General features: G+C 46.3%; 1 non-coding gene across 1 annotated transcript; it reads left to right on the top strand.

The window, feature by feature from the left end:
* Nucleotides 1–9351: 9351 nt before the first annotated feature.
* TRNAY-GUA (transfer RNA tyrosine (anticodon GUA)) lies at nucleotides 9352–9442 on the top strand. Its single transcript is given in 2 exon segments — nucleotides 9352–9388; nucleotides 9407–9442. It is a non-coding gene; the product is annotated as a tRNA-Tyr (tRNA).
* Nucleotides 9443–10033: the final 591 nt, after the last annotated feature.

Raw genomic sequence — 10033 nt, 5'->3', positions numbered from 1 at the left:
GGACATGGGTCAATGCCTAAAATGTTTTTAAAAATGGCCATTTTGGCGGGAGCACTGATTTTAATGACGATTAAAGTGAAAAAAAGTGAAATATTCCTTTAAATATGGTGCCTGGGGGGTGTCTGTAGTATGCCTGTGAAGTGCCACGTGTTCCCGTGTTTAGAACAGTCCCTGCACAAAATGACATTAAACGGAAATAACATCATTTAAAACTGCTTGCGGTTTTAATGTTATATCTGGTTCCTGCAATATGGTTGAAAATCATTGAGAAAAATGGCATGGGTAGCCCTCCCTGCCCATTACCAGCCCCTTTGGGTCTTGTACGCATATTAAGGGGAACCCCGTACCCATATTAAAAAAAGGAAATGCGTGTGGCCCCCAGGCCCTATATACTCAGAACAGCAGTATACAGGCGGTGCAAACAAGACAGGGACTGTGTAGGTTTGTTGTGTTAAGTTGAATCTGTTTGTAATTTTCAACTGGTACATTTTTAAAGTGTAGCTCCAGTCAAAAAAACTATTTTTAAGCTTTTTGGAAAACATAGGGAAGGGTTATCACCCCTGTATAATTTGTTTTGTCGTACATCTTTTTTCCTCTCACTTGCTGTTGTCTCCTTCCGTTTGCAAGTAGGAGATGTTTGTAAGTTGGATGTTTGAAAGTAGGGGCCTGCCCTATATGCTCTGCAGAAATGGCGGAACAAGGTGTTGGTTTTGCCACAACATTGTAAGCCCTCAAAGTGACTCTTGGTGGGCGCTGGAGCGCCCTGCTGTGAACGAATATATCAAGAATTGTAATTACATGCCATTGTTGAACAGTGGTAGAAAAATTTACCTTTGGTGGTTGTGGTGCTGGTGCCACAACACTATAAGTCCTCACAGTTACTCTGGGTGGGCACAGGAACGGGCCCTCCTGTGAAATATTATATCAAGAATTGTAATTACATGTCCCTGTTAAACAGGGGCAGAAAAATTGTGCCTTAGGCACTGGTGCTGGTGCCACGACACTGCAACCTCTCCCATATACTCTAGTTTTATTGCAGGAATTAGCCCTGCTGCAAAGCATTGCATCAAAAATTGTACTTAAACGCCCCTGTTAAACAGGGGCAGAAAAATTGGACCTTAGGCACTGGTGCTGGTGCCACCACACTGCAACCTCTCCCATATACTCTAGTTTTATTGCAGGAATTAGCCCTGCTGCAAAGCATTGCATCAAAAATTGTACTTAAACGCCCCTGTTAAACAGTGGCAGAAAAATTGGGCCTTAGCCACTGGTGCTGGTGCCACCACACTGCAACCTCTCCCATATACTCTAGTTTAATTGCAGGAATTAGCCCTGGTGCAAAGCATTGCATCAAAAATTGTAATTAAACGCCCCTGTTAAACAGGGGCAGAAAAATTGGGCTGATGGCATCACCCAGAACCAGAAATGTTCTTCCAACATATCAGCGGAGGAGGAAGGGGATAGACAATCAACATAACAGGACAGTCACTCAGCATCAGCATAGGCAGTCTTGAAGGGATGTGATATTTCAAAAAAAATGATTCGGTTACATCAGCTTCAGGTGCTTGGTAGCTGTGGGTGATCCAAGACTGATTCATCTTGATGAAGGTCAGTCGATCAACTGATTCGGTGGACAGGCGCACCCTGTGATCGGTAACAAAGCCACCAGCAGCACTGAAGGTGCGTTCCGAAAGAACGCTGGATGCAGGACAGGCCAGTAGCTCAATTGCATACTGTGCAAGCTCTGGCCAGTGATCCATCCTCAAGACCCAGTAAGCCAGAGAATTTTCGGTGGGAAAGGTGTCCAAGTCTGACCTTGCCCCTAGGTATCCCTGCACCATGTCAATCAGACGCTGGCGATGGTTGCTGGAACCGATCATACCTTGGGGCTGCGGACTAAAAAATTGTCTGAAAGCATCAGTCAGACGGCCACCTTCTCCACCGCTCCTTCTGACCGATGCCTCAGCAACACGTTGTCCAGGACCAGGAGTTTGTAACCTCCCAGTCTCTGGGAACGCGTTGCACAGACCTTTCTGCAAGGCCTCCCGGAGATGTCTCATCCTCTGCTCCCTCTGCGATGGCAAGATAAGGTCGGCAACCTTACCCTTGTACCGTGGATCAAGGAGAGTGGCCAGCCAGTAATGGTCCCTCTCCTTGATCCGAAGAATACGAGGATCCTTCCGCAGGCTTTGCAGGATCAGGGAGGCCATGCAGCGTAGGTTAGCTGAGGCATTCGGTCCGGAGTCCTCTGGGTCACTAAGGACAACATGATCCGCAGCTACCTCCTCCCAGCCACGTACAAGTCCACGTGTTTCTTGGGACTGTAAATCATCCCTACAAGACTGCTGCTGCTAGTGCCAGCCTCCACCTCCATGCTGACACAATCATCCTCCTCCTGCTCTTCATCCTCTTCCTGTGTGATGGGTGGCACAGCAGGAACACTGTCTGGATAAAGGGGGCCTTGGGAGGCAAGGAAGTCCTCCTCTTCCTGCCTCTGTTCTGCCTCAAGTGCCCTGTCCATTATTGCACGCAGCATATGCTCCAAGAGGTGGACAAGAGGTACAGTGTCACTAATGCATGCACTGTCACTGCTCACCATCCTTGTGGCCTCCTCAAACGGTGACAGGACAGTGCATGCATCCCTGATCATGCCCCACTGGCATGGTGAGAAAAAACCAAGCTCCCCTGACCCTGTCCTGGTGCCGTAGTTGCACAGGTACTCATTGATGGCCCTCTGCTGCGTGTGCAGCCGCTGCAGCATGGCCAACGTTGAGTTCCACCTGGTGGGCATGTCACATATAAGGCGGTTCTTGGGCAGGTTCAACTCCTTTTGGAGCTCAGCCAGCCGAGCACAGGCATTAAATGTTCGGCGGAAATGCACACAGACTTTCCTGGCCTGCTTCAGGACATCCTGTAAGCCGGGGTACCTGCCCAAGAACCGCTGCACCACCAGGTTAAGGACGTGAGCTACACAGGGCACATGGGACAGTTGTCCCTGTCGGAGGGCGGAGAGGAGGTTGGTGCCATTGTCGCAAACCACCATTCCTGGCTTAAGCTGGCGTGGCGTCAACCACCTCTCGGCCTGCCCCTGCAGAGCTGACAAAACATCCGCCCCAGTGTGGCTCCTGTCCCCCAAACAAACCAGCGCAAGCACGGCATGGCATCGTTTTGCCTGCGTACTTGCGTAGCCCCTGGAACGCCTACGGAGCACTGCTGGTTCTGAGGACAGAGCACTGGAAGAGGCCATGGAGGAAGAAGAAGAGGAGGGGGTGGAGGAGAGAGGTGTGTCACAACCAATAGTAGCATTTTGGAGGCGTGGTGGCGGAACAACCTCCAACACTACTGCACCTTGTCTTGCATCCTTCCCAGCTGCCAGAAGAGTGACCCAATGGGCCGTGAAAGACAGGTAACATCCCTGTCCATGCCTGCTGGACCATGAGTCAGCGGTAATATGCACCTTACCGCTGACCGCCCTGTCCAGCGAGGCAAGGACATTGCCTTCCACATGCCGGTAGAGAGCCGGAATTGCCTTCCGTGAGAAAAAGTGGCGTTTGGGGACCTGCCACTGAGGAACCGCACATTGTACAAACTCACGGAAGGGGGCCGAGTCTACCAACTGAAAAGGCAGCAGTTGAAGTGCTAGCAATTTAGCCAAGCTAGCATTCAACCGCTGGGCATGTGGATGGCTGGGAGTGAACTTCTTTCGCCGGTCCAGCAGCTGGGGCAGGGACATTTGCCTGCTATAATCGGACGTGGGTGTACTGCTAGCAGAGTGCCCGGAAGCACTTGGCTGTGACACACCTAATTCTACATATAACAACCGGGGAAACTGGCGCTACCTAAAAACAGGTACTCATTCCACCTAAAATAATAAATAATAAATATAAATAACAACTAGGGTTTACACCCGAAAAACCCTAAGACTTTCCTGCTCCTCTTGCTATTGAGCCCAGGAAGAAATACAAAAAACACAGCTCCGCCCAGAAGATATTAAATCACACAATTTGTATAGTATGTCTCCAAACCAACGCAAATTCTGTAACAGAAGCTAAACATCAAGAAATAATAATGCTAACTGCGATTAATCGCAAAAACGCATCAGTGCTAAAGTTGACCACCAAACTCCCCACTAGAATATAATGTGACAACCTTAATTTAAAAAAGAAACCATCCAGTGAAAACCAGAGAGAATTATCATAAAGGTACCAAGTGTAACAAGCTTAGTATGTGACTCAATGCGATTATAACTTAAAATCGCATATATGCAAAAATATAATTGTGCCAGTAAATAATTTTACCTATTTACCTAAAATCACATAGGTGCAATATTATAATTGTGCCAGTAATTAAATATATATTTAGTGACAAAAATATAGCCCAGAAACTAAATGTGAAAAAAATGTGCAAATGCTATTATAACTAAAAAAAGCATAAACAATACCAGGTGAAAAAAATGTATATATATGCGCAGAAGGTTGTATATAATAAGCAACCTGATCATATAGCACGACCCCTAGTGGTAAAAGTGCAAAAAATACTCTAAATGATAAAATTAATAACACTCGTGAATATTTGAAAAATAAAAATAAAAAATAAAAATAAAAATAAAATAAAAAATAACTGAAATAAAAAATAAAAATATATAATATTAATAAAAAATAATAAAACCAAAAAATAGTCCAAAATAAATATTCAATAGTGCAAATCCAAAAAAATGTTCATCAAGTGACTTTAGTGCTTCCTGTGCAATCTTCACCGTGACTTCTGTGCTCCCCCACCAGGAACCCCACTCACCAAAAGAAAATACCCCTGCAGGGGTTGTTCGCCTTCAGAATCAATCTCCCGATGTCCGGCTCTTTACCCCGTAATTGGTGACTGAACGTATCCAAACGGGAATTCCATATATCCTCATAAGAAAAAAATTGGAGTCTCCATAGTGTAATCCATATAAAAATTTTATTTATTTTCACAAAAATGATAAAAAACATATAAGAACAGCCATAAAAAACAAAAAACAAAAACACAAAACAAAAAGATAAAAGTTCTATATATGACCACAACTCTCATATAATGAGAAAAACTGTGGAAACGCAGTCCACCAAAGGGATTAATATATTAGTTCCTCCGAATATTCCGGTATTGCTCCAGAAAGTAACATATGATTCAACAAAATGAAAGAAAAAACGCTAATTTGCTCTCTGTCCCGGGGAAACCAGAAAAACCTCCTACAAATAGAGACCTCTGAATGGAATAGAAACCTCCCTTCAGGGCAACATACCGGGATTTACCCTTGTGAAGGTGGTAGCTCTGATGCTGCACTCCCCCCTTGGGATAGAGTCCTTATCGCGTAATTTTCAAAATCCCCGCGGATGCCGTACGGTGGATACGCAATTTGCGCTCCACCTGCGTTCCAACCACCGTCGGCGACCCGGAAGTGACGTAATCAGCGTAACTCCGTCGAACACGTTTCGTCATTGACGTCTTCAGCGTCATGAGTACCTGTTTTTAGGTAGCGCCAGTTTCCCCGGTTGTTATATTATTTCCATTCTTGAAAGAAACCCTTGCAAGCGGATTCTTTTTCTGTGGGGGGGCAGCAACCTAGAATCATTCACATACAGGTATACAATATACATATAGGATTTATATCTAGCCGGTTTAGGCTTGTGTTTACCCACTCCTGGTGCTGAATAGCGTGGTTCTTCCATCTTTATTACACCTAATTCTACACCTTCATTCCTCTCAGAGCAGGTTTCAGAGAGGACTGAAGGTCTAGTGGGGTTGGAGATGCCAGCTGATGAGGAGCAAGGAGAGGTCCGCTTTGTTCTTTGGTGTGGGTCTTTGAGGTACGCTTGCCAACGAGCTGCATGGCAGGTCAACATATGTCTGGTCAAGCATGTGGTGCCCAAGTGGCTGATGTTTTGGCCACGCGAGATACCCTTGAGACATATGTTGCAAATAGCAGCGGTGCGATATGATGCACTCGTCTCAAAAAAGGCCCACACCAAAGAACTTTTAGAATAACGCGCAGAGGCAGCGCCCTGCACAGGCGGAGCTCTGCGGTGTGATTCAGTCGGTGTGCTGCCCCTAAGCTGGCCCCCGGAAGGCATCCTGCCTCGTTGGACATGTGCCTCCTCCTCCTCTCTCCTACCAGGCACCCACGTGGAGTCAGTGCCCTCATCATCCCCTCCCTCTTCATCGCTGTAGCAAACCTGGCAATATGCTGCAGCTTGTGGAACATGACTGCCAGATTGCTGTCCTTCTTGAGCATCCCCTCTCTCTGCATTCACACTACTGCCTTCCTCTAGCTGAGTGTCATCATCAGAGCCTACAAAACACTGGGCATCCTCCTGGAGCATGTACCCAACACTGTGCTCAAAGAGTTCAGGAGACTCCTCAGGAGGACGTGGTGGGTCTAGGGAAAGAGTCACTGATGATGACATTGAGAGGAGGGAAGACGATGCGTTGGCAGCTGCTTTGCTAGTACCCTGAGACTGGGTGAGAGAGGATGAGGAGGATGAAGAGGGCTTGGTCATCCACTCTACCAAGTCGTTGGCATGTTGCAGTTCAACATGTCCAGCTGCCGAAAAGAAGGACAAGCGTGTCCCATGGCCACGTGCTGATGACAATGCACCGCGTCCACGACCAGCACTGTTGTCTCTAGACACAGAGCCTGCTTGCCCTCTTTTATCGGCTCGCGCCTGTCTGCCTCTCCTTGCTGGCCTTTCAGACATGGTAATGGCCTGAAGGGAGTTGGGTAAAACAGCAGTTGGGTAGTGTATATTGTGCTGGAAGCACACAACACCCACTAACTCCTGCAGATGCCTTTATTATAGAACACCAGAGATAAAGGGGTATACTGTAATGGAGTCAAACAACACCCACTAAGCCCTGCAGATGGCTCTATTAGAGAACAGCAATAAAGGGTAGATACAGGTGTATATTGTGCTGGAGGCACAAAACACCCACTAACTCCTGCAGATGCCTTTATTATATAACACCAGGGATAAAGGGGTATATACAGATGTATACTGTGCTGTGCTGGAGGCACACACAACTTCCAATAACTTCTGCAGATGGCAGATGGCTCAAATAGAGAAGAGCTATGTAGGTGGATATAGCGGTGTGTACTGGGTACAGAGCACGCAGACAGCACGCACAAGCTCCTAACACTACTGACTGCAAGCTCTATTATAAAAGATAGATCACTAGCTATATAGGTGAGGTGAATATAGCGGTGTATACTGTGGTCAGGGCATGCAGACAACAACCACTACAGAAGAGCAAGATTGAAAATCGGCCGATAACGATCGGTGTATACTGTGTTGAAGGTACACAGAACACCCACTAACTGCTTCAGACGCCAACACACTACACAAGGTCTTTTAGTGTGTTATATGCAGGACACACAGGCGCGCTGCGGCGGTGAGAGAGCAGTTGGTCTATTTGATGCCTCAGTCGCACTGCGGCGGCGAGAGAGCAGTTGGTCTATTTGATGCCTCAGACATGCTGACGCGGTGAGAGAGCAGTTGGTCTATTTGATGCTTTAGTCACGCTGCGGTGGTGAGAGAGCAGTTGGTCTATTTCATGCCTTAGTCGCGCTGCAGTGGTGAGAGAGAAGTTGGTCTATTTGATGCCTCAGTCTTGCTGTGGCGACGAGAGAGCAGTTGGTCTATTTGATGCCTTAGTCTTGCTGTGGTTGCGAGAGAGCAGTTGGTCTATTTCATGCCTCAGTCGCGCTGCGGCGGCGAGAGAGCAGTTGGTCTATTTGATGCCTTAGTCGTGCTGCAGTGGTGAGAGAGCAGTTGGTCTATTTGATGCCTCAGTCTTGCTGTGGCGACGAGAGAGCAGTTGGTCTATTTGATGCCTTAGTCTTGCTGTGGTTGCGAGAGAGCAGTTGGTCTATTTCATGCCTCAGTCGCGCTGCGGCGGCGAGAGAGCAGTTGGTCTATTTGATGCCTTAGTCGCGCTGCAGTGGTGAGAGAGCAGTTGGTCTATTTGATGCCTCAGTCTTGCTGTGGCAACGAGAGAGCAGTTGGTCTATTTCATGCCTCAGTCGCGCTGAAGTGGTGAGAGAGCAGTTGGTCTATTTCATGCCTCAGTCGTACTGCGGCGGTGAGAGAAGAGTTGGTCTATTTGATGCCTCAGTCGTACTGCAGCGGTGAGAGAAGAGTTGGTCTATTTGATGCCTCAGTCGTACTGCAGCGGTGAGAGAAGAGTTGGTCTATTTGATGCCTCAGTCGTACTGCGGCGGTGAGAGAAGAGTTGGTCTATTTGATGCCTCAGTCGTGCTGCAGCGGTGAGAGTTTTTGATGCCTGTTACGTGACAATCTTACGTTCAGATTGTACCGGAAGACTAACATCCCCTGAACTGGCAAGATCATGTACAGAACAATGTGTGGATATTAAGGATGAGCTCAGGCGTGTTCGCACAGCCCACGTGCAGAGCAAACCAGGAAGTCGGCACTGCACTGCGCTAATCACAGGCAGTAAGACATTTCCCGATCTCTGCAGCCACGCATCGGGACAATGTCTCACTGCCTGTGATTAGCGCAGTGCAGTGCCGACTTCCTGGTGGGCTCTGCACGTGGGGTGTGCGAACACGCTGGAGCTCATCCATAGTGTTTATGTATGCGAGTGTCAACATAGTTCTGCAAATACATTGTTCTGTACATTATCGTCCCAGTTCATCATGTTCATTGCTTTGAATCTCGTATGATAAAACTCTTTATTTTTGATTAATCGTCCATGTATCTCCTTTGGTTTACGTGTGTGAGACGGTCGGAAGATGACTGGGGATGGTAATGTTCCCCCGCATGCGCACTGGTGTTATAACAGTTGGAGAATTTGAGGGAATGATTTTCGTGCGTTACACGCAGGCGCGGTGCGACTGCAAGAGGAGTTGGTAGTTGATGACTTTTACGTCGCAATCCGACGTGCAAAAGAAAGCCCTTGTCGTGCATGCGCAGTACAAGCGGTTGGAGTTTTTGATAGGTTGGAGATTATGACAGAGACCTGATGCATTCTAGTCCAGCAGGCGTTTGATTGCAGCGGTTGTTGCAGTTTGCTAGTCTTACCACTTGATGTCAGTAAAACACTATTACTGTTAACAAGCTGTGACTACAAGAGAGATATTTAAAGACTGATGAACTAGTTCTGCACAGCGCAGAGAGCCATTTACTGTATATACAAACAGGATACTCGAAATAGGTAACTACACATATTCCTAAATGAAGGAGTACAGCGAGAGAGCAACTCGTGGATTTGCATTGCAGGATAACAAAATATGACGTGTATCCGGCAACATATGTGTATATCTCCTGTACAAAGTCAGAGAACACTGTATTCGGAGATCCTTCGGTAGCTCAGTTGGTAGAGCGGAGGACTGTAGTGGAATTACCAAGCTGTAATCCTTAGGTCACTGGTTCGATTCCGGTCCGAAGGACATTTTTTTATTATTTTTATAAATCACAGATGAATTTCTAGTTTCCTAAATAGATTTTATAGGTTATCTTTTCCTGGTTTCATCGAACAACACCATCATATATAGTGAATTTAATGTTTTGTTTTGTCATTGGCTTGAAACATTTATTTTTCAAATGTATTTTTGTGCAATTCTGCTTAGAAAATTCCTTTGCTTAAAAAATTTGCCTGAAGTATTATTCTATGATTCCTATTTATATTCAATTAGAAGTAGAGTGATATTTCTAATGGATAAAAGTGGGTACATTTTTTAGTGGTTCAATAACAGATTGATCCAGCAGATGTCCCTCTTGATACTGGATGTAACTCATAGCTCCCAACTGTCCCTGGTTCAGAGGGACTGTCCCTGATCTGGAGCAATGTCCCTCTGTCCCTCTTTCCTCCTCATTTTGGTCTGATCTATATAGTGGTATATAAAATGAACTTTTTATGTTTCAAAACGCGTTTCCCAGCGCTAAACCTTTCATCCAATTTCTAAATTGCTGCATTTGTAAATTTTGAAAGCCAATATAAAGGAATAATAGTGGTTAAAAAGCACTTGTGGTGTGTCCTA

This window comes from Lithobates pipiens, unplaced genomic scaffold (genome assembly GCF_037356315.1).
Source record: "Lithobates pipiens isolate NorthernLeopardFrog02 unplaced genomic scaffold, aLitPip1_a1.2 Scaffold_13, whole genome shotgun sequence".
NCBI classification, from domain to species: Eukaryota; Metazoa; Chordata; class Amphibia; order Anura; family Ranidae; genus Lithobates; species Lithobates pipiens.
The sequence above is the reverse complement of the archived record's forward strand: the minus strand, read 5'-3'. Positions and strand labels throughout refer to the sequence as shown.